At 50.8% G+C, this 24370-nt stretch overlaps 1 long non-coding RNA gene across 2 annotated transcripts in view; it reads right to left on the bottom strand.

Annotated features, from left to right (window-relative positions):
* Positions 1–21055: 21055 nt before the first annotated feature.
* Positions 21056–24370, bottom strand: part of LOC131419083 (uncharacterized) — a 33989-nt gene continuing 30674 nt past the window's right edge. For both annotated transcript variants that reach the window (XR_009223138.1, XR_009223137.1), the window contains exons 2-3: positions 22526–22661; positions 21056–21173 (exon numbers count right to left, since the gene is read on the bottom strand). This is a non-coding gene — a long non-coding RNA (uncharacterized LOC131419083). The remainder of the gene's footprint in view (positions 21174–22525; positions 22662–24370) is intronic.

Here is a 24370-nt window from a genome sequence, read left to right as displayed (position 1 = left end):
CCAGTCAAGGCCACTCACTCACTGGGCTGGAAGGGCATTGCTTATTGACCCAGTGATGGCCAGCAAAGGCAATCATAATCCTTCCAATTATTGGGTGATGTCTGTTATCAGGTGCTTTGCGTAATCTCTAATCCTCACGTCCACCTTTGAAATAGGCATTATCTTCATTCCACACGTGAGGAAGATGGAGGCAGAGGGAAGCCTCAGAGTTTTTCTAACACATGCACACAGCTTGGTACTTGATGGTGGGGTCCACACCAAATTTGGCTCCCCACCCTGTGAGGCTCATTCTAAACTGTGACAGAGGAGGTTAGAACTGTGGCTTACCAAGACATGGTGATCTCTTTGGCAGGTCTGTTCTAACTGCTCTTTTCATGTTACTGACTGCACCTTTCTGAAGACTTCCTGACTATTTGTTGACATTCCTGGTTGACCCCAAGTGTAGGATGGTCACTCGCAAGAGTCCACCTTTGGGATCCTCAGTTTGTCCTCAGCATCTTCTCTTTATTCTGAGTAGAAAGGAATAGTGTGGATCATCTGGGCCGGGCCTTCATTTAACAAAAAATGATGCAGACTTAGATCCTGTTCCTGAACAGGACCTACCCATGATCACAGAGGCAATTGGTGGTTAGATATTTAGGTTACGTGTTAGACTCCTTACAGTGGAGACCTCAAAGAGCAATAGTGCAAACAAAATAGTGTATTTCTCTCTCCTCTAATAATCCAGGCGTGAGCTGCCTGCTTTTGGGGACCTAAACTCCTTTTGTTTTGTTGCTCTGCCTTCCCTTGGGTGTTGCCTTCATTTCCATGGTCTAAGGTGGCTCACCACCTGGTCTTCCTTCCAGCCCATGGGAAGGGCAAGAAGGGAAGGACAGGATACAGATCTTCCCTTTAAGGACACGACCTGGGAGCTGTACACGGCACCTTTGTTCGTATCTGATTGGCCAGAACGTAGTCACATGGTCATACCTAGCTGCACGAGAGGCTGGGAAATGTCTTTATTCTAGGTAGCCATGGATCTAGTTGAAAATTCGGGGTTTTGTTACTGCAGAAGAAGGGAGAGCAGCTCTTGCGGGGGGAGGGACTCATGGTCTCTACTGCTGTGGTGGAGTGGGGACTAGAACCTGGTCGTCCCACCCTGTGTGGGCTGCTCTAACCTGCTCTAACCCTGTCCCTCGTCAGCTCTCCTCTCTTCCTCTTCAGCCCAGCTCAGGGACGATGCCATGAGACAGGAATCCCAAGGTGGGCCAGTATGTTGGTATATTCTTGAGGCTCCACACATGGGCTAACTTTCATAGCTAATGACAAACCACTGTCATTGCACAAAAATTGTGACTTTAGCTCCCTATGGAAATATTGCTGCACTGCTAAAATACCATCACCTCCTTGAATAGTGAATATCTTCACTATTTTCTTGTGAAAACGTGACTCCCTCCAGCTAGAATTTGGTTGATTAAAACAGAACTTTTCTTTCCATTTACTATTTCTGTTCAAATAGTCTAAGAATACCTCAAACAATGGTGAACAGGCCAGATGTGTCTGTGATGACCTCCCTTCTTTGGATTCACATTCTCCTAGCATCGTGTTCAATAACGTCTTAGTGGACGTGATGCCATACTATTTGGTACCTGCTGTGGTGTTTTCTCCTGGGAATTCAGGTAGTGCTCTTGCAAAAACCAAAGCTGGGAAAAATCTGTTGGCATTCAAAACAATGATTCTCTGAGGATTGGATGTTCAGTACCATGCTTTCCAACCATATGGGATGGGCAGATGTACCCCAGATACAGAGGCAAGTCTGGCTGGAAGGGAAGTGTGGGAGGGCTGGGCTAACACAGTATTTCCCAGGCTGGGAATGATGACTTCTTGCCAAAAGTCAGGTGAGCTGGACTTTTGAGGTTAAGGACAGACAGAGGAGAAAACGAGTTGGAAACAGGAAGGCAATGCCTGGCCAGGTGTGTGGCAGAGAGCACAGCCATGGTAGAGAGCAGACTTCTGATCACTTACTGCTCTGTGACCTGGAACAAACCATTCTGTCTCTAACCCTCGATTTTTTTCTTTGTCTGCAAAATGAGGATAGAACCTACTTAGGGGTAGGAAGATCAGTTAGAGATACTCCATGACACGTTTCTGGTGCCCAGTAGGCACTCAATAATGGCAGTGTCTTCCAAGGCTCTGTAATTGGCTTACAGAATGTTCAGTCCAGATCAGTGTCAGGACCTTGGATAGCTCCAGGGAGTCCTGGTCCTTTCAAAAGGGTTGTGGTTGATGGTGGACTGTTCTAGAAAACACTGCAGTTGCTAGGATGGACCTCAACGATCAGCCGTCTGGTCTTTCCCACAAATATGGGAAGTGTTCTTTCTACTGGCAGTCCACAGGATGATTTAGTGGTACATGAACACAGATGAAAGAACTTCCAATCACATGATGAGAAAACGTTCCCTTTGCGTGTCTCCTAAGGCAACGGGAGCAGTAAGCCGGCTCCACTTTGACACTTGCTACTCTTGCTTTTGGGCAAAGAGAGAGCACAGCTGGGACTCAGAGCCTCTGGCTAGAATTTAATCACATCTGGTTTTCATTGCATTTGTTTTTGCATTTACCTTCTATTTGTGGTAAGAGATAAAAGTTTTTGGTTTATGTTAATTCACAGTTTTCTCATTACATATATTTATTTAATGTAAGAGAGCATATTGATTTATAGAAATGTTGAGTAAATAATACAAAAGCGGTACATGTGTATGGCAAAAAAAATATTGGGAAAATGATACAAGAGTGACTGAAGTTTGGATTAGTTCACGCCTGCCTCTTTGTAGATGGTAAAATGCCAGCCCAGAGAGGGTGGGAACTTGCCCAGGCTGCCCAGCACATTGGCTCTTTTGACCCTGTAGTCCTGGGTTCTTACCCTCCTTGCCCAGTGCCTTTTGAACAACACTCAGCTTTCCAGTTGACCCCATTATCCCGGAAAACTTGGGGAGGGGCAGCACTTCTCCAGCCTTTGTGGCATTCCCAATGATCACAGAATACCCCTGCTATGAAATAAATGGCTGTGTCCTGGAAGTAAAGGGAAGGCTCCCACAATTCCACTATTGGAATGCAAATGAGCAATTAGAGTCAATTAAAGCAGGATACAGTATAATTACCACCAATTGTGCTAACCTTTATATTCAGAAGGACTTGACCCGCTAAAACAAAACTAAACAATAGTAAAAACCTCTTTCTTAACCGTGGGGTGTGCTTTGTGCAGGAGCCTCATTTTGGGACCTGAGAAGTCTGAAAGATTCGACTCTCCTTCCCCCACGCCCACCTCGCTGGGTCTGAGCCACCACTGGCAGTGGCCTGGAGCAGCCGGGCTCGCTGGTACCTCGTCGTTGACCTTATTGTGCCCGGCACCAAACGTGCATAATTTAGCATAATGCCTGAGCCCTGCTTGGCTCTTCCGGACAAGTCCCGGGGCCTCAGACGTCTCGAAAGGGACTCTGAATCTGCCTGGAAGCACCTTGCACCCGAACTTCCTTGCCCTTTGTATCTGAACTGGTCTTTCATTTAAAACCAAATCTCCTGTGATTTCTTTATAAACACTCCTCTTAAAATCTGATTCAATTTCTGGAATCTTGGTTTATGTGGATCCACTGTTTCTTAAAGACAAAGGACAGAGTGGTGTTCTGAAGACCTGCATTCTAACCGCAGTTCCAGATATCAGCCTGCTTATTTGTTTATCCATCCAGCAAATATTTGTTGAGCACATTTTATGTACCATATGCTGTCCTGGGCACCGTGGACATAGCTGGGAAAGCAACAGACAGAACTCCCTTTCCTTGTGGAACTTACGTGGCAGAAATTTTAAACTTACAAGGCAGTAAAACAGCTGGTGGAGAGCAGCCATAGTGCTGGGAGGATACGGGAGTGTCTGGGGGATGAACGTGGGACACGGGTCAGGGAGGACCTGGCACTTCAGCCTCTCAGCAACGTTTGGGCAGACGCATGCTTTACGGGTAGGAGCGTGGCTCCGGAGGTGAGACTGAGGCGCTTCCCGTCGACCTCTGTGGACTCCTGCTGCCTGCCGTGTGAGGTGGGTAGGGCAGTGGTATCGCAGCTGGAGGCGGGGTCCCTGATGGGGGAGTCCTCAGACTTGTGGGGATTCAGGCACGCCCAGGACTGATGCCGTGGGTGGCCGGGGGGCTGGAGATGGACGTTGTGGACAAAGGGAGGCGTGAAAAGGCAAGGAGGCCTGAGGCAGCCTGGCGTGCTCCCCAGCAGCGAGGGCCCTGGCGCGGTGGAGAGAGCAGTGGTTGGGGGAGGGTAGAGGCCGGCCCAGCCGCACCAGGGTGTGAACCCAGGCCCCCTGCCTGCAAGTCCAGCCCTTTGCAGTATCCTACAACCCTGAATGTGAGGGGGGAGGTAGACTCAGAGGAGCAGGGAGACACATGCCACTTCTGTCTTCTTAAAACTTGGGCCACGGTGTGGGCTGTCGCATGATGGAGAAGAAAGGTGACGGGGGCCCCAAGGATGAAGCTGAAGAGGGGTCTGACTTCAGAATACACTTGGGGATCAAGTTGGCAGGACTTGATCCTAGTGATTGAATGTGGCAGAAGCTGAGAAAAGAGGAGAGGCTGCCTCCAGCTTGAGCCCCTGGAGGTTCCTGGACGTCCCAGGGGACAAGATTCTGTGCCCACTTCCATGTCCTTGGCTGGTTCCACGTCTACCCTGCGTGACTCGGCCTCTCCCCTTCCTCCTTACCATCGGAGACCAGCTTCAGCCGCCCCATCACAGCCAGGAGAAGGCTGAATCCCTTCACAGAGACCTTCCTGACCTGTCCCTCTCACCTCCTTTCCCTGATTCACCCTGCTGCCGTGCTGTCCTGACCCCAGGCGTCGCGTTCATGATGCACGCACTCAGCAGTCCTTTCCTTCAGCGCACGACCTGGGTCTGACCGTTCTGAGGACAGAGACTGGGGACCTGCAGGAGACTCTGAACACATAAATAAAAAATGGACTAGATCAAGAGTGGTAGGTAGTGGGTTTCTTCCCAACTGATTATGGGGGCTCCCAGAGTCCTGTGTGGAGGGTTCTGAGGCTGCATCCAGCATGTTGTGATCAATTAGTGATGTCTGCCCTGAGCACAGGAGGGGTGTGGCAGCGTGCATGCCGTTTATGTGCAGTGTGTTGATGACTAGATCTATGTTGTTTGGACAGCCTGGAGCTGTTCTCAGGAAAAATCAAAGATGATGTCCAAGTGTCTGGTGTGGCTGAGGGTAGAAACGGATTAGAAAGGGCTTTTAGGAAAGCTGGCACCAGCGACAGATACAGGCTGTCCTCAGCGTTGTGTTTCACCTTTCACACCACTCGCCATTTGTGTGCATTATGTAATGGTGCCCCTAAACCACCTTTTGTACCCTGACTCGAAGCTCTCAAACCTCAGCTTACAAAGGAATTTTTCTAGCTGAAGCTTGCCAGCCAGTGGTTTCATTTTGGCAGCCTAACTCGTTGTCTATGCTGTGGTCTTTGGGCAATTCGTCTGAATATTTTATTTCCCTTATGGTTTTATAAAAGGAGTGTGAAAATGGAGGTGTGGATACCAGTGGAGAGAGTGTGCTTCTCCTAAATATAATATAGAAACAGAGTATCCATTTACAACTCTAGACAATGGAATTGCCTCAAAATAGTCATCAGCCATTTAATAAATCACGGCACTGAGGTCGTTGAGGAGCATCAGCTGTGTGTGTTGCCAGGGGCATGGTAAGAGTGCATTTGGCCAGGTTATAAGTGACCCCTTAATGACACTCCAGTGGCCCAGTCCACTCTAAACAGACTGAGCGGGGCATAACCAACAAGTTTAGTCACATAAAGTGGTCCCACAGATAAAGGACAAATTCCTATGATTTTCAGTTGTTCTTACGTTTTACATGGTAATGTTCTTTTCCTTAAATTTTGTGAGCATTGGGGGTTAAGATGGCTAAGCCCCAAAATATCGTTAATCAGGTCCTGGGGATTCTGGTCAATTGATCTTCTGCCATACAACAGAGGTGAAAGTGGAAATTACTCAGTGAAAGCAATAGATTTTTAGCCTGACTTTTCATAGACTTAAGCTGGTTGACTGGAGGGTTTGTTTAGAACTAAGAGACTGAAGAATTTACATGAAATGCTGAAGATCTGTGATAGGTTGTGCCTACAAAGCTAAGGGTAATGGAGACTTATTTTACAGCACTGATAGCTCCCTGGGCAGGAACCATCAACCCTTGTTGACTGCTGGCCGTTATTATTAATATTGACTACTGGTGTCTTGTTATTCTATATTTGACCTGTATTTACCTTCTCTGGGTTACATTATATGTGACAGCAGGAGATTGTATTGATTACATGACGTGTTGACTGAGCCGATGGTTGGTTGGGAAACAGGGATGCTGAAATTGGTGGGGTGGGGCTGTGAGTGGGCTGAGGATGGCGCCGGCATTGTAGGCTGGGGACAGTGTCTGGAAGGAATAATCCAGCCTTCCGGGTTGTGTCAGCAGGACCCATTGACACCACCCTGCTGGTTCTTGTTTCCTGTTTTCAAGAACTGGGTTTAACCTGCTTTGTCACTTACCAGCCAAATGACTTAACTTCCTGAGTTGCATCTCTAAAATGGGGGGATGAGTTTCCCCTGAGTGTGCATTGCCGTCACGAGTCTTGTACATAGCCTGACGGTTGAATGCATGACCTTGAAGTCAGGCAGTCCTTGTTGTGAATCCCACACCTGCCATTCATTAGCTGGGCCATCCTAGGCAAGTTACTCGTGGCCTCTCTGACCCTCCTTCTATGTGAAAAGAGGATAATCATGCCTATGCAAAGAATGAGTGCCTGGTGTGTGGAAGTGCTGAATAAATGTAGCCATTGCTGTCGGCGTGTGTGAAGTGCCTGGCACGGAGTAGAATTTTATTTCTTCTCTTCCTCCTTCCATCCTCCTGTCCCATGTCCTGAACTCCTTCTCCTCCTTTACGGGCCGACACCTGAATCCCCTCCTTGGAGAAGCCCTCCCTGACTGCCCCTGCGGTGTAGCTACTCTGTGCACCACCATCCTGCACTCCCCTGATTACATAGTGCATTGATTACCTACTTGCCTACAGGTCTGTCTTTTCCACCAGTGGGGAAGCCTCTTGAAGCAGAACTTCCATCCTGTGACTCATTCTTATTTGTGCATTCCAGAGCCTGGCTCAGTGCTTGGTACACAGGAGTGTTTTGGCATTTGGGAGTGAGTAGTGGCAGGACGAGTGAGTGAGTGAATGGAGTGAAGGACCGAACCACTGGTAGAAGGAAGCCTGGGTTGTCGGGGGTGAGAGGCTGCACAGGGTCGTTACCTGGGGAATGAGTCTCTGAACCATCCAAAAGCTTGCACACCTACCTGTGTCTCTGCACACTGGGGGAAGGGGTGGGGGTCCATGGCCGTCCTCAGATTCTCACAAGTGTCCATGGCCTCCGTGTTGACAAGTTGCTGATCCAAACAGATGGAACAGACAGGCCCCGCTGGGGGGAAGGAACCAGGTGATTGGAGCAGAGAATGCAACAGAGGAGAAGAAATCAGCACTGAAGGGGTTGCTGGTCCTGCAGGGACCTCAGGCAGGGCTGGCCCCAGGACAGGAGCTCCCACAGTCTGTGAAGGGGTTGCTGTTCCCTTCTAAGTGCTCTTGTGTGAGGAGACCGGGGGAGATTTTGTCCCTTTCACCGTCTTGATTCTTACACAGACTCCCTGGGCTGAAAGGGCCTCTCGGTTCCCGGGGTCGCGTCACCTGCCTCTGAGCAGACTGAGCCGAAACGATTCCAGGCGACCACTGGGTCTGCCCGCCCCTCCCTCCTCTGTCCCACTCTATCCTGTCCTTGGCTGTAAAAACCGGATTTTCATTAAGAGCAACGTTTTTCAAAAATGTGGGTCTTGGCCCATTGGTGAATTATGACATGAACTTGGAGGGTCAACAGCTTTAAATAAAATGAGATAGAGTATGATAGAAAGTATCGAGTGCCTCACACGTGTAAGAGTGAGTAGGATTTTGTGAAACTTCCTGTTTCAGCTCACTGTGTGCGGGGTTGTGACACCAGATGTATTTGTTTCTGTGGGTTGTGCTCAAAACTGTTTGAAAAGCACTGAGGTCAGGCATCCTTGTAGGCACTCAGTAGGTGCTTGCTGAGAGACCAGCCCTTGAGGGGATGATGCTGAGAGACGAGGCGGGAGATCAGGCTGCGTTAGGGGTTCACTGCCTGTCCCTGCACTGGAAAGCCCTTTGCCCCCGGCGAGACATGAGGGGCCTTCCACTTTGCCTACCGTGTCCTCCACCGTGTCACCCCTTCTGATTCTTTCCTCTCCTTTCCCGGGCAGGTTGTCTACGTCACTGCGACATTCCCCTATATCATGCTTCTGATCCTCCTGATCCTGGAGATCACGTTGCCCGGGGCCTCCAAAGGCATCAAGTTCTACCTGTACCCCGACCTCTCCCGGCTCTCTGACCCACAGGTAAGAGTTGCTTGCTTGCTGCACCATCGCCTGCTACCACTGGGAAGCCTTCTGCGGGCCCCTGCTGCCAGCCATGGAGGCTCCACAGCTGGTTGAGCAGTTAGAAGCCTGTGGACCCCTTCTCAGAATAATAATTTTAATGCATAAATTAAATACATAGAAAATTAAATATATTGAAATACAAGCACCAGAACATTCAAAAAGGAAAATTTGTGACATGGTAATATATGTGCTTCTTTATCAATATATTACATAGCGAGATCTAGCAACAGGTCCAATAATTTCCACGATTTACCCTCTGAGCAAAGTTTTAAGCACACAACCAAGCATTATGAACCAGAGGCACTCTGCTGCACAGCAGATCTCTACGACTTGCTCATCTTGAGTAACTGAGATTCTGTACCCTTGGACTAATACCTCTCCATTTCCCCTTTCCTCAGCCCCTGGCAACCATTCTACTCTCTTCTTCTAAGAGTTTAACTATTTTAGATTCCTCATGTAAGTGGTATTATGTCATATTTGTCCTTCTATGGCTTATTTCACTTAGCATAATATCCTCCAGATTCATCCAAGTTGTTGCAAATAGCAGGATTTCCTTCTTTTTCAAGGCCGAATAATATTCCATTGTGTGTGCATACCACATTTTCTTTATCCGATCGTCAGTTGATACACATTTAGGTTGCTCCCATGTCTTAGCTCTTGTGAATATTGCTACAATGAACATGGGAGTGTAGATATCTCTTTGAGATCTTGATTTCAATTCCAGGGGGTATAAACCCAGAAGTGGGATTGCAGGATCATTTGGTAACTCTCTTTTTAATTTTCTGTCTGACTTTGCTGTCAGGGTAACGCTGGCATCAGAAATGGGTGCAGAAGTGTTCCTTCTGTTTTTTTGAAGAGTTGAAGGATTGGTATTAGTTCTTTAAATGTTTGGTAGAATTCACATGGGAAGGCATCTGGTCATGGGTACACATCTTATGTTATTGATGTCAAAATTCACATCTTTTATAGTGTGCATCCGCTAACAGGTTTTTGTCATTATAGTTATTCTTAATACTTTTGTCTTTTAACTTTTATACCGGGCTTAAAAGTGATTTTTGCACCACCACTACAGTATTACATTGTTTTGTGTTTTTCTATGTGTTTACCTTCACCAGTAAGATTTATACTTTCAGGTGCTTTTGTGCTGCTGTTTACTATCCTTTCATTTCAACTTGAAGCACTTCTTGTGAGGCAGGTCTAGTGGTGACAAACCCCCTCAGCTGTTGTTTCTCTGAGAAAGTCTTTCTCGCTCCTTTTTTAAAGGACAGTTTGCCGGGTATAGTATCCTTGGTTGGCAGATTTTTTTCTTTCAGCACCTTAAGTATATCATCTGACTCTCTCCTGACCCTCAAGGTTTCTCTTAAAAAACATATTGATCATGTTATGGGGTTCCTTTGTACATGATGAGTCACTCTTCTCTTGCTGTTTTCAAAATGCTCTCTTTGTCTTTGACTTTTGACAATTTAATTAACACGTCTTGGTGTGGACCCTTTTTACGTTCAACTTCTTTGGGGTCTTTTGGGCTTCATGACCCTGGATGCCCATTTCTCTTCCCCAGATTTGCAAAGTTTTCAGCTATTATTTCTTTAAGTACACTTTCTGCCCCTTTCTCTTTCTCTTCTCCTTCTGGAACATCCATTATGTTATATTGGTTTTTCTTTATGGTGTCCCCTAAGTCTTGCAGTCTTTCTTCATTCTTTTTTCTTTTTGCTCCTCTGATTAGATAATTTAAAATAAACTGTCCTTGACTTCACTGATCCTTCTTCTGCCTGTTCAAGTCTGATGCTGAAGCTCTCTACTGAATTTTTCAGTTCAGTCATTGTGTTCTTTAGCTCCAGAAGGTGTCTGTTCAGTTGTCTGTCTGTGTCCTCTTGTAGCTCACTGAGCTTCTTGAAGATGACTGTTTTGAATCTTCTGTCAGGCAACCTGTAGATCTCCATTTCTTTGAGGTCAGTTACTAGAGCTTTATTTTGTTGCTTTGGTGGTGTCACGTTTCCCTGATTCTTGGTGATCCTTGTAGCCTGGGTTGGTGTCTGCACATCTGAAGAAGTAGTGACTTCTTCTAGTCTTTATGGATTGGCTTCAGGAGGGAAAGACCTTCACCAGACAGCCTGGTTAGAGCTTCCAGGGATCTCTCAAACCTTTTCTACAGATGCGCCCACTCCACTCCTCTCACTCCCTCCAGGGGGTGGGGGTAGTCTTGGGATTGTGTGCCTTCTCACGATCCCACAAAGCTGTCTGGTGCTGAGAGCTGCTCATTCCTTTTCCCTAGGTCAGCGCCCTGATATGCTGGGGCATTGGGTGTGAGCTCCATTTCCCTCCCTCCCGAAGGGTATGTCTTAGGATTTGATGCCTGGCCCCTATCCCACAGAGCCATGTCAAGTGCCAAGAGTCACCCATACCTTTTCCCTAGGGTGGGCACTGAGATGCCAGGACAATGGGCACAAGTTCCACTTCTGTCCCTCCCTCCTGAAGGAACAGTCTCAGGGCTGTGGCCTTCTCCCAATCCTGCAGAGTCAAGTTGGTTGCTGAGATCCTTGCTGGCTGCTGTGATGCATGTGCCATCTGTGGGAGTGTGTGGGGCACCACCTGTGGGGCACTGTGGTTTTGGGGGCACAGGCACTGGTTTCTATGGGTCTCTGTATTTTCTTTGTTTTGTGCTGGCTTGGGGCAAGAGCCGGCCAATATGCGCTTCAAGGACAAGGAGCCACATAGCCTAGGAGGTGATGCCCAACACAAAAGGGGGCGCGGTTCCTGCAGCACGTGGCCGAGAGAAGACGAGGTCTGTGTGGACAGCAGGGGCCAGGTGGGGGGGAGATGGGGGGAGGGCGTTCAAAGGGCACACGCTGCCATGAGGGAGGAGAAATAAGTCCAGAGATCCAACATGCAGCACAATGACTGGAGTTAATGCAGCTTCATATACTGGAAATTTGCTAAGAAGAGATCTCAGGTGCTTGCACCACGGGAAAAAAAGACACTTATGTAAAGAGACGGACTTTAGCTTTATTGTAGCAACCATTTCACTATGTATCTCTATACCAAAACATGTTGTATGCCTTAAATATCCATCATTTGTATTCGGAAAAAAACCACAAAAGAAGACGTCTGTGATATGAACAGCCAGTAGCTGTTCCTGGACTTCTACAATGACAGGAATGACACTCCTGCCAGGCTCAGGAAGGCCACGGAGCCACGGGCAGAAGGACCAAGGCCCCGGCCACGAGCACAGCTCAGTTCCCAGCTGTCAGCCAGCACCAACATGCCAGCCATTGTGAGCAAGGCCTCAGCTGACGTCACATAGAGCAGAGAGGAGCTGTCCCCCCGGGCCCTGCCCAAACTGAAATCTTGAGTAAATAAGTGATGATTCACATTTTAAACCACTAAGTTTAGGGGTGGTTTCTTACACAACGACCGATAACTAAGACACCACCTCACCCCTTGGTCCATGCACACTCTGGTTCTTCAAATTCCCCTTAAACCCCGTTACAGACTGAATGGTTGTGGCCCCCAAATTCATATGTTGAAGCCCTAACGCCCAGGGTGGCTGTATCTGGTGACGGGGCCTGTGAGGAGATGCTACAGGCAAAATGAGGCCATAAGGGTGGGGCCCTGACTCGGCAGGACTAGTGCCCTCACAAGAGGAAGAGACACGAGAGCTCTCTCTCTGCCATGTGAGGACGAGGGGAGAAAGCGCCAGCCAGGAAGAGGGGTCCCACCAGGAACCCACCCTGCCAGACGTTGACCTGGGACTTGCAGCCTCCAGAACTGTGGGAAAAGGAACTTCTGTTGCTCATGCCGCCCAGTCTCTGGCACTTTCTTGTGGCAGCTAAGCTGACGGGTCACCCCCGACTCAAAGCCTCTGCACACACTCCTGCCTGGAACGCTCCATGTGCTTAACGTCTGAACATTGGTCACTCTCAGCAACCGTCTCTCTGACCGCCCTCCACACACTCGGCCAGGCCTCCCTCCCCGTTCATCCTCTCCAAGCAGCCTGACCCCCCCACAGCACAGGCCAGTCTGCAGCTGAGATGCCTGGGGGAACGCTGCCCTCCCTGAGCTCAACACAGGACCTGGCACACACAAGTGCTCCCCTGTAGAAGGGACAGCCGCACTGCTCAGGAAGGTAAGGGCACCTTCTGACCCAGAAGTTCTGCTCCTTCTTGTAAACGCCAGGGAAGTGGGGGACACGGCCCGGGGCGGTGCGCTCCCGGAGCCCTGAGCTCAAATGGGCCCAGTGTGTCTCAACCGGCCAATAGATGAATGTGGCCCATCCACACAAGGGACACTAAACAGCCACGGGAACGCAGGCGCTCTGGCCGCCCCCAGCAGCCAGTCCCCAAAGAGGGCACGCATCACAATCCACATGAAGGGAGAAAAACGGGCAAAACGCAGGGCCTCAGCCAAGAGGTGCCCACCGGGGAGTGAGACTGTAAGGCCGAGGAAAGACGTGACCGTCACAAAAGTCAGGGCACCGGACACCCCGGGGAGAGGGGCTGTTGTCAGGAGGGACACGAGTGCTTCCGGGCTGCTGAAAATGTCCCACTTACTGACTTGGGTGGTGAATACGGATGTCTGCAATGTGAATCTTTAAACTGTATACACACACACACACACACACACACACACGTATGCATATATATCGTGTGTGTGTCTCCTGTGTGCATGTCACAATTTTAAAACGGAAAAAATGAGCAATTATTCAACGAAGTGATGGATTATTATTTTTACAAAAGGGGAGAGAGCCCCACTTCGCTCCTCGAACACCCAGGCCCATTGTCCCAGGGGGACCACCTGGCATCCCCCGGCAGCGCCCAATCTCCCCCGCACTCTCGCCAGCAGCAAGTAAGACCCAGAGCAGGTAGTTCCCAGCAATGTAAGTTCCAGCTGCCTGAACGTAAACCCCTTGTTCTAAAAGGACAGTGGACTCCCCATCCAGCAATTCCAAGCGTGCATCGGCGCCCGCCACACTGCCCCCTGCGCTGGCAAGTGACGGAAGACCGGAATGGCCGGCAGAAACTTGTGCTGTCCCCTTGCCCCAGGGGACAGGGACAAGGTGCAGACAGCCCTCTGTCAGCTGGACGACTCTCCAAGGCCATCCTCAGGCAGCCTGAAGGAAAGCAAGCCACGGGCGGTGAGGAAGAGTAGCCCGGGAGCAGCGGGGAGAGGGTGCTTGTTCCTTGTTTTGTTTCCCATTTCATCGCAGCCATGCGGAAGGAAAGCAGGCAGGGGCGCTTCTGCATATGCGTGTGTGCGCACGTGCGCGCGTGTGTACCTCAGTCTCCATCTCTATCTCCGTCTCTTTCCCTGGGAAGCCAGCTGCCCTGCCTGTGAGCGGCCCTGTGGAGAGGCCCACGTGGAGAGGACCTGATGCCTCCTGCCACCAGCCACACACGTGAGCTGACAGATAGATTTCCCAGTCCCTGGGACCACGCGGCCCCAGCCGACGTCCTGACCGTGACTTTACGAGAGCCCTGAGTCAGAACGACCCAGCCACCCTGCTCCTGGGCTCCTGACCCCCAGGGACCAACACGATAAACATTTCTGCTGTGGGCTGCCAAGGGTGGGGGTCGTTTGGTACCCAGCAATAGACAGACTCCTCCTCAAAGCCTGTCTACCATCACCCGCCTGACAGCCTTCCCTCAGGGCCACCTGACGCCGTCTGACTGATGTCTGTCTGCTGTCTCTCTCTTCCTCGTTAAGAGGAAACCCCCAGGAGGACAAAGGCTTTGTTAGGTTCACTGTAGGGTCCCCAGTGCCAAAACAACACAGAGGCTCCTTGTGAAATGGCTGAGGTGCAGCAATGCAGCAAACTAGGAGCCCCATCATTCTGGGGTGTCCCGTGTCTGAGGCGCCACAACACGTCACAGACCCTGAGTCAGACCTTCCCGGTCCCAGGCCCAGCCCCAGCCCCAGGCCCAAGCGACCTCAAGTCACTCAACCTGTAGGAGCCTCGGTTTCCTCATCTGTGGCTTGGGAATGAGAGTAACCATTAGCCCCCAAAGAATGCTGTGAGGAGACAAGGCACAGGCCTGCCACAGAGTAGCTGATGGTAAAACCGCTTCTCTCACCACCTGCCTGAAAGTGTAATACGAGAACGTGAGCTCCCTGCCACTAGGCTGCTGGGCGACTGCTAAAGGGCACACCTACAGCGTGAGGAGGGTAGCTGATGTCCATAGGAAATGACGCATCCCCAGGCCCGGAGCCAGCGTCCTCGTGCACCGAGCAGAGCAGGCTCCAGGGGAATGTCTGTTGTGTGAACCCATGACAAAGCTGCCTCCAACCTCACACACTAACAGCAACACACAGCAGAGTCCCACTTAAACCAAGCATGGCACATTCAGAGGACGCCCATGAATCCCAGGGAGTATCGTTGCCGGTCCCAGGGCAGAAGGAGCCCTGACTGATGTGGGGAGAAGAGGCAGAGAGGGGCCGGGCAGAACCTTCGGGTGGATGACACCTGTGCGTACACGTGGTCCTGGCGGCAGCAGGGGTGGGACATCGGGCAGCTGAGAGTGTCCCGGGGCCCTCTGGTTTCCTGCCCACGAGGGTGAGAACCAGGAAGAAGATGACTTCCCAGACTGCAGTGAACAGATGCGAGGTCACAGAAGCAGCCTCACACCTGTGAACTCACGGCCCAGGGGACCGTGCCCAGAAGGTCTTCAGAGCCAAGACGAGGCTTTACACGTGTGCACGCTCAGGCCACGGGCGCCTCAGCTTGCGCAACGCCAGACGCAGACGTGGTGAGGAGGATTCTGGAGCAAGGAGTTTAGCTGGGAGGTGAAGCCAGGAAGGTCGGGAAGCGAGAGAAGGAAGAGAAGGCGGCTAGTAACAGCTACTATCAAGCTGCCCACCACCGCGGGGGCCCCCGCTCTGGACACCCACCCCTGTGGCCAACAGGCTCGGTCCACCAGGGAGGCCTGGCAGCCGGGGCAGAGCACGCCCCTCAGAGCTCTCCCACCGGACGGGTGCGGCTGAAGGTGCTCCTGGGGGACAGCAAGTCTCCACACTTCAGCCTGTCACACAGGCGGCCAAGGAGCCTCCAGCAATAAGGAGAGTTCCCAGGCAGAGGAGTGCTGGCAGCTGGCAGTCAGGCCAGTGTGCACTGAGGCGGGGAGGGACTCCGACAGCCGGTGCTGCCTGGACTAAGAGAGAGCCTCCTGCTGTCCTTATCATATAATCCAGTGGATAACTCAGCCTTCACGTGGCCTCCGGAAGGTCAACGGGACAAGTGATCATTTTTGTCACTCGTTTCACTTCTCTGCTGGACCCTGCAGGCTGACTCTTCAACATGTGTGCCAACCCCCTCCTTCGATGCTTGGCTGCACGGGAGTCTCACGGGAGTCGAAATCTACATTTCCGACTCCTTGGCAGCCAGGGTTCTGCCAATGGCCTCAGCTCCTCTGGACAGACACCTGCCCGAGATTTAAAAGGTGGAAGTGAGCGACCCAAGGTGGTGGAGGATGCGGCTCCTGGCTGGCAGGGAACAGAGGTCTGCTTCTCCCACAGCAGCGAGCTCCAGTGTCTGGGCCTGAGCATCACAGGCAGGGGGGTTTCCATGGCAACAGTCTTCGGTGGGGTTAGTGACTGTCCAGGTGACTGTTACTGTTGTCCCTGGCCATGGGGCATCCAAGCTCGGTCCCCTGGTAGTCCTGGAATCTCAGTCCTAACGCCCATAAATAAACTCCCGTCTGCTCAAACCAGGAAGAGTGGATTCCGTCGTCTGCAACTAATCACTGCGACCGGCACAAATTCAGATTCTGAAATCACCTCTGTTGTGTGTCTTATGTGAAAAAAATACAGGCGAGTTTAAGAAAAACGAGTAACAATCATCTGTAATCCCACCACCTGGAGGTAATCACTGTAATATTCGTGGGTGTTTCCTTCTGGGCTTTGTATTCTATCCATGTGTTTACACAGTCAAAACGACACTTTGCATCATTCTACGCCAGCTTTGCTCACTTAACATGGGTTGTAGAAGTGTCCCAGCTGCCTGGTCCACAGGCCTCCAGCAGCTTTCTAGACCAAGACAGTCTCCTCTCCACCCACTCTTACTCTTTCAAACCACATTACCCAGGTGTAATTGACATACAAAAGCTGTACGTATTTAACACATACAATTTGATGACTTTGGAGATAAGTATACCTCTGTGAAACCATCACCACAATCTACGCCATAAACATATCCATCACCCCCAAAAGTGTCGTCCACCCTTTTTATTATTTTGTGCGTGTGTGCCATAAGAACACTTAACATCAGGTTTACCCTCTGAGCAAAGTTTTAAGCACACAACCAAGCATTATTAACCAGAGGCACTCTGCTGCACAGCAGATCTCTACGACTTGCTCATCCTGAGTAACTGAGACTCTGTACCCTTGGACTAATACCTCTCCATTTCCCCTTTCCTCAGCCCCTGGCAACCATTCTACTCTCTTCTTCTAAGAGTTTGACTATTTTAGATGGCTCACGTAAGTGGTATGATGTAGTATTTGTCCTTCTATGTCTGGCTTATTTCACTCAGCATAATGTCCTCCAGATTCATCCAAGTTGTTGCAAATGGCACGATTTCCTTCTTTTTCAAGGCCAAATAATATTCCATTGTGTGCGCATAACCACCTTTTCTTTATCCATTCGTCACACTGATACACATTTACGTTGCTCCCACATCTTGGCTCTTGCAAATAATGCTGCAATGAACATGGGAGTGTAGATATCTCTTTGAGATGCTGATTCCAATTCCATGGGGTATAAACCCAGAAGTGGGACTGCTGGATCACTTACTCAATAGCACTTTTTTTACTTTTTTGTCTGACTTTGGTGTCAGGGTAAGGCTGGCCTCACAGATGAGTGCAGAAGTGTTCCTTCTGTTTTTCTGAAGAGTTGAAGAAGCATTGGTATTTAGTTCTTCTTTAAATGCCTGGTAGAAGTCACCCGGGAAGGCATCTGGTCATGGGCACACATCTTATGTTACTGACGTCACAACTCACATCTTTTATAGTGTGCATCCACAAAAACAGGTTTTTGTCATTATAGTACTTTTGTCTTTTAACTTTTATACCAGGATTAAAAGTGATTTATGCACCACCACTACAGTATTACATTGTTTTGTGTTTGTCTACATATTTACCTTCACCAGTAAGATTTATACTTTCAGGTGCTTTTGTGCTGCTGTTTACTATCCTTTCATTTCAACTTGAAGCACTTCTGGTGAGGCAGGTCTAGTGGTGACAAACCCCCTCAGCTGTTGTTTCGCTGGGAAAGTCGCTCTCTCTCCTTTGCCAGGTATAGTATCCTGGGTTGGCAGGTTTTTTCCTTCAGCACCTTAAATATATCACCCTACTCTCTCCTGACCTTCAAGGTTTCTCTTGAAAAACATGCTGATCATCTTACTGGGTTCCCTTGTATGTGATCAATCACGCTTCTCTTGCTGTTTTCAAAATGCTCTCTTTGTCTTTGACTTTTGACAATTTAATTAACATGTCTTGGTGTGGACCCTTTTTACGTTCAACTTCTTTGGGGTCTTTTGGGCTTCATGACCCGGGACGTCCATTTCTCTCCCCCAGATTTGCAAAGTTTTCAGCTATTATTTCTTTAAGTACGCTTTCGGTCCCTTTCTCTTTCTCTTCTCCTTCTGGAACATCCATTACTTTATATTGGTTTTCTTTATGTGTCCCAGAAGTCTTACAGTCTTTCTTCATTCTTTTTTCCTTTTGTTCCTCTGACCAGATAATTTCAAATAACCTGTCCTTGACTTCACTGATCCTTCTTCTGCCTGTTCAAGTCTGATGCTGAAGCTCTCTACTGAATTTTTCAGTTCAGTCATTGTGTTCTTTAGCTCCAGAAGGTGTCTGTTCAGTTGTCTGTCTGTGTCCTCTTGTAGCTCACTGAGCTTCTTGAAGATGACTGTTTTGAATCTCCTGTCAGGCAACCTGTAGATCTCCATTTCTTTGGGGTCAGTTACTAGAGCTTTATTTTGTTGCTTTGGTGGTGTCACGTTTCCCTGATTCTTGGTGATCCTTGTAGCCTGGGTTGGTGTCTGAACATCCAGAGAAGTAGTGACTTCGGGTTGGAGTCTGAACATCCCGAGAAGTAGTGACTTCTTCCAGTCTCTATGGACTGGCTTCAGGAGGGAAAGACCTTCACCAGACACCCTGGTTAGATTCCAGGGCTCTCTCAAAGCTTTTCTACAGACGCGCCCACTCCACTCCTCTCACTCCCTCAGGGGGGTGGGGTAGTCTTGGGATTGTGTGCCTTCTCGCGATCCCACCCAGCTGTCAGGTGCTGAGAGCTGCTCATTCCTTTTCCCTAGGTCAGCGCCCCGATATGCTGGGGCACTGGGTGCGAGCTCCATTTCCCTCCCTCCCAAAGGGTATGTCTTAGGATTTAATGCCTGCCCCCTATCCCACTTGACAGAGCCATGTCAAGTGCCAAGGGTCACCCATCCCTTTTCCCTAAGGTGGTGCACTGAGATGCCAGGACAACGGGCACAGGTTCCACTTCTATCCCTCCCTCCTGAAGGAACAGTCTCAGGGCTGTGGCCTTCTCCCAATCCTGCAGAGTCAAGTTGGTTGCTGAGATCCTTGCTGGCTGCTGTGATGCGTGAGCCATCTGTGGGAGTCTGTGGGGCACCACCTGTGGGGCACTGCGGTTTTGAGGGCACAGGCGCTGGTTGCTATGACTCTCTACTTTTCTTTGTTCTTAGCTGCTCCCGGACGATCCAGCCACGCTGATGCCCTCAGTGTTCTGGGTGCATCAAGACAAGCAGGCCTTTTGGACATCACCTCAAAAGGCTGGAGAGCCGAACCCTCACTTGCTCTCTCTCCTGTGAAAGAAGTAGGCTGGGGGAGCTCTCTCAGCTCTCAGTTTTGTCAGCCTGGGGGGGGGCTGATGTGAGCCAAGTGAAGCTCTCTTCCTACCCTTTCAAGTGCCACCGATCTTGGATTCTGAGGTCCACTGGGGTGCTGGAACCTCCCACCTGGACGCTAGACTTCTCACAAAGGTATTTTTGTCTGTAGATAGTTGTCAGATTGGCGTTTCCGTGGGGGACGGGGGCTGGGACCTCCTATTGTGCCGTCTTCCTGACATCACACCCCCTCTCCAGCCACTCTTATAACACTCTGCCCTCAGACAACAAAACCCAAAGTCCGCCCACAGCCCACGAGGCCCGAAGGGTCTGGCCCTGCTCACCTCTCCAGCTCCCTCACCTCCAGAGTTGGGCTGACTCCCCCCAACTCTGCGGTCCCTTCACATTTTGCATCCCATTGGATTACGAACGGCATCTACTGAGTCACGTGCAGTGGACCTCCCCACGGCCTGAGATTCTGGGGGCAGAGGCCAGGCCCTTCCTTCCCGTGCAGCACCCCAGGACCCGGCAGAACGCCCAGGAGGTAGAAAGTGCTCAAAGGCGACCTGGCTTTCTGTGCACCCACCATGCGCCACGCAGCACAAAAGCCTCTACACACTTATGACCAAATCCTCACAACCCCCGGGTAAGCATCACTGTCTCAATTTCACAGATCAGAAAATGGTTCCGAGAGTCAGGTAGCTTCTCTGATGAACGAACACACAGAGGAAGAAAGGATCCGACAGACGCTCCACAACAGTGATTTTGCCCCCGAGGGGCATGTGCCAGTGGCTGCAGATATTTTTGGTTGTCACGACTTGGGGAGTTACACTGGCATCTAGTGGGTAGAGGCCAGGGATGCTGCTAAACATCCCGTACCGTACTGGCAGCCTTCTACCGCAGAGAATTATCTGGCCCCAAATGTCAATACTACCTAGGCTAAGAAACCCTGATCCAGAAATTTTGTTTAAAAAGTGGGGAGGGCCCAGAGTGGTCAGGGAAGATTTCAAAGACAAGGTATGGACTCGAAGTTGTGGAAGACCCTTCGTCTGAAAGACGTCTTTTGCCTGACTTACTTTCTTCAACAAGAATCTTAACCTACACACTTTCCCTTTGTTCTGGTACCAAGACGTCAGGCTACAGCCAGGATACTGCCTACCACCAGAACAAGTCTTTTAAGAAGAATTCCAGCCTCAACAAGCCGACATTCGACTCTGGTGGAGAAGTGAGGATGGTGCAAGGGACCCAGACATGTCCCCCCGACCCGACTCTGCAGGCGGGGTCCGGAAGCCAACACCAGCCCTCAACGGCGAGCAAGGAAACTGCCTCTCACTGTTACAGCGTGTGACCCACTGAGCCCCTCCCAGCGTCCTGTCACTGCCCAGACACCCAGATGTTGGCTTCCCAAAGACGTGCTTGACCATGCAGAGCACTGTCCACAGGCACGGAGCTGGCCTCCAGGGGCTGCCAACGCTCGCGACACACAGGCCCTGCCACAGAGGCCAGTGCACATGAGAAGTGGCCACGGCCTTGCTGCCACGAAGGGCCAGGGGTCCACCTCAGAGGGGGTCTCGACCTGGTCCACGTCTCCCCCCATACCAACTGCACCTTCCCGGCTGACGCAGCCCTCCGTGGAGAACAGCAGGGCTGGACACGAGGGGAGAGAGAAACAGAGACCACCAGGTGGAGTCCAGAGCCCAGACCTTCAGCTCCAGCGGAGAGTCCTCCAGGCAGAGTTCGAGGGTGGTGGAGACGATCTGAATGCCATGGATGAGGTCACGATGGCATCACACCGCAGGACCTGGCCGGTGGCTGGAGGGATGGGAATGGAGGAGTCAGCACAGAGGGCGGCCCCCGACCGCCACCCCACCTCCAGGGCCTCACAGGCCAGGCGGTCTTATGTTTTGGCAAAGACTAGAGTGATCAACAAAATCACCAAAACGGGGCGGGAAGAGCCCAATTAACCCGGGAGCCAAGCCACTGGTCACGCACGGCCCTTCTGAAGGTCAGCCGGACTTCCGGAAAGCAGGGGCTTCGGAGGCAAGCTCACTGCCCATCTTGTACTTTTCCGACGTGAGCAGCAGCATTTACAGCTGTGCCCAAAACACTCCTCCCGGAAAATCTAGCTTTCTTCCGGGTGTAACCACTGAGTTAAACGACGAGGGCTCCAGCGTGACGAGTTAGCATCCAAACAGGTAACACTGTTCTGAAGGCTGTCCCAACACCGAGATCAGGAACTACAGCCGGAGCTTGTTCTCACTGGAGTTTCCACACAAGACTACCAACCACACTACAGAACAAAAGGGCATGCGCCCAGAGCTTTCACTCGCTCCATAAGTAAGATACATAAATGGATACATTATCTGGAGGATTCTCTAGTGTGAAAGTAACAGCATGTGACACAAAATCACTCTGACCACTCTCCAGACCCCACATAAAACTACTTGTGCACTGTTAATGGGATTTTGTTAGAGAGCACTGCAGCCCCATTTACCAAAAGCCTGAAAAATATTCATATGCTGGGACCCAGTAAAACCGGGACCCTTCCTTGGCAGGACATAACCTAAAAAAACCAAATTCTTCTCTGTATAAAAACATTTATTTTTCCATGAAACACTGAAACAAACACCTGAAAACAATCTAGATGCCCATGTAAGAGAAGGCTTCGAGGACAACCTCCTGTGAAGACTAGTATTCAGCCATTAAAAGTAATTCCACGATGAAATGTGGAACTTTCATCCACATCGAAATGAAAAACTTTTCATATCACGTTCCTGGGGAAAAGCATGATAAGAAATTTTCTTCACTGTTTCCTAAGCATTTTACAAACAATATGGCAAATTAACGTGGGGAAGTGAAAGGATTGCAACAACCCTCTTCATTTTGACTGGCTACCCATTAAAGAGTGTTTTGGGTGATAAATAGTAATTTAGACGTGAAAGCCAGCCTCCAGGAGAAGGAAACCAGCACAAAGTGCTGGCAGGAGGGACCAGGGAGGGTGCTGCTTGCTTGGGGCCCCCACCCGCCGCCTGGGCGGCCTCCAACCCAACAAGAGACAGAGAAAGCACTGCCACGGGCTCGGGCAGGCCTGTGGCCGGAGGTCTCAAGGGGGTATTTCCTATCTCTTGTCCCGCTGGGGGTCACACGGTGCTCAAAGCCCTTACTGATGGCCTCTGCGAAGAGGATGCTTATCAGGCGGCGGGCTGGGACGGGCGGGCCTGCACCACCGCCTCCTGGGAGCACTGCTGCTCCTCCGGGCCCAGCGGCTCAATGCTGGCCACCTCCGGCCGGGTCGAGGACCTGCAGGGAGAAGACGAGAACCTACTCTCTGGAGCCACCCCAAGAGGCACAGCTGGGACCAGACGCCAAATTGCGGCTCCTCATCCAGGCTCTGTCCCAGACTCACAGAGTCGAGGCGGGCAGTCTCCACCACCTTCAAACCCGGAGGAGAGATGGGGCCCGGCGAGGCCTCTCTAACAGGAGAACGACGACCCGAGGGTGGGGACCGCCACACAACCCCCACTGAGCAAACCAAACCAGAGTCCGAACGCTGGGAAACAACCTCAGCGCTCAATGGACAGTGGCCTTACAAGACTATCCTAGGGACCTGGAAATAATTCCCTATCAGCGGGAACACCGCCGTGGAGTCTGGTGAGGAGACACCGTGTCTTCCTGCTGACCCCCGAGCCAGGCTGGCACACAGCAGGCTCCCAGACGCTAGCTTCCCTCCCCGAATACGTCTACAAAAGCTGGGGATCACCAACTGGAACGACAATCACAGTCACGGAGGAGACATTACGGTGAAGGGGTGAAAAAGGCAGATGAACACATAGACAAATGATCAGTAAAATCTATGAGATGACTTCCCACGGAGAGACGGGCCTTCGAACAACATGACGGAGGGCCGGGTGACTGGGGGCAGTATCTGGGGTCAGTGCCACGGTTCCGCATCTACGACACAGGATGAGAACTGCTCCTGGGTCGAGGGGAGACGGGAGTGAACGGGTGTCAACAGAGCAGGTTCTGCACGGAGAGCGCGACGGGAGCATGTGCTGTCAGCGGACTCTGCAGCCGGGGTTCAGGGAAGCCTCTCTGAGGGCAGCCTCTCCGTGAACACCTCGAGAGGATGTGGTGTTTCAGGGAGGGCCTGGAGGGGAGAGGCCAGACCTGAGCCCAGACAGCTCTTTGAAGATGGGAAGGCTTTGTCAACAAGGGAGGGGCTTGCTCTGAGGCTCCAGGAGGGTGAAAGAGAGGCAAAGAGGTACATTTCAGCTAGTACTTAACAAACTGTCCAATCAGAACGGTTTCTCAAAATGGACCAGAAGGGCCAGTGGGGTCACAGCAGAGAAGGCAGGCCAGGGCAACCTTGCCTGGGTAGGCTTGGTTCAGACCTGGTGGCAAGTTCCAATGCCCGTGGGGGCCTGGCGGGTCCTATAGATGCATGAAGCCAGCTGGGTAGGGACTAATGGGGCAACACCTCCTCTCCTGGAGCCAAGTGTCACCAAGGGCGGGAGGTGGGCCCGGGGCTGAGGGACCTTCTGCTTTTCCAGCAGGCAGTGTGTCCCAGTGACCAAGGACATGGGCTCCGGAGCTTGGCAGCCAGGGCTTAAATGTCACTCTGAAACACTCAGCTCTGTGACCCAGGCATGTCACTCTGCCTCTCTGCGCCTCACCTTCCCCATATGTGAAATGCAAATGGCAATGAAACCTCCTAGGGTTTTTAGTCAGGAAGCTCCTAGAATAGTGTCTGGCACATAGAAAGTGCTGCTAGATGTTAGCTATTTCTATTTTTGAGAAACCAGAAAACCAGATTTTTATGTGAAAGATTTAGCTTTTAAAGCACTGGCAAGAAATTAGAAAGAAAAAAAAAAACCACCGTGTGGGCTAAAAACCCCCCACACACTGTGGGATGCCAGTCTGCAGCTTCTGGTCTCCACGTACTGGGGTCCTTCTGCCCTCTCAACAAGCGGGATTCTCTGGTTTCACTGGTTTTCAGGGTGAGTCAGACT

Source organism: Diceros bicornis, chromosome 2 (genome assembly GCF_020826845.1).
Source record: "Diceros bicornis minor isolate mBicDic1 chromosome 2, mDicBic1.mat.cur, whole genome shotgun sequence".
Lineage (NCBI taxonomy): Eukaryota > Metazoa > Chordata > Mammalia > Perissodactyla > Rhinocerotidae > Diceros > Diceros bicornis.
This window is presented reverse-complemented; position numbering and strand designations above follow the sequence as displayed.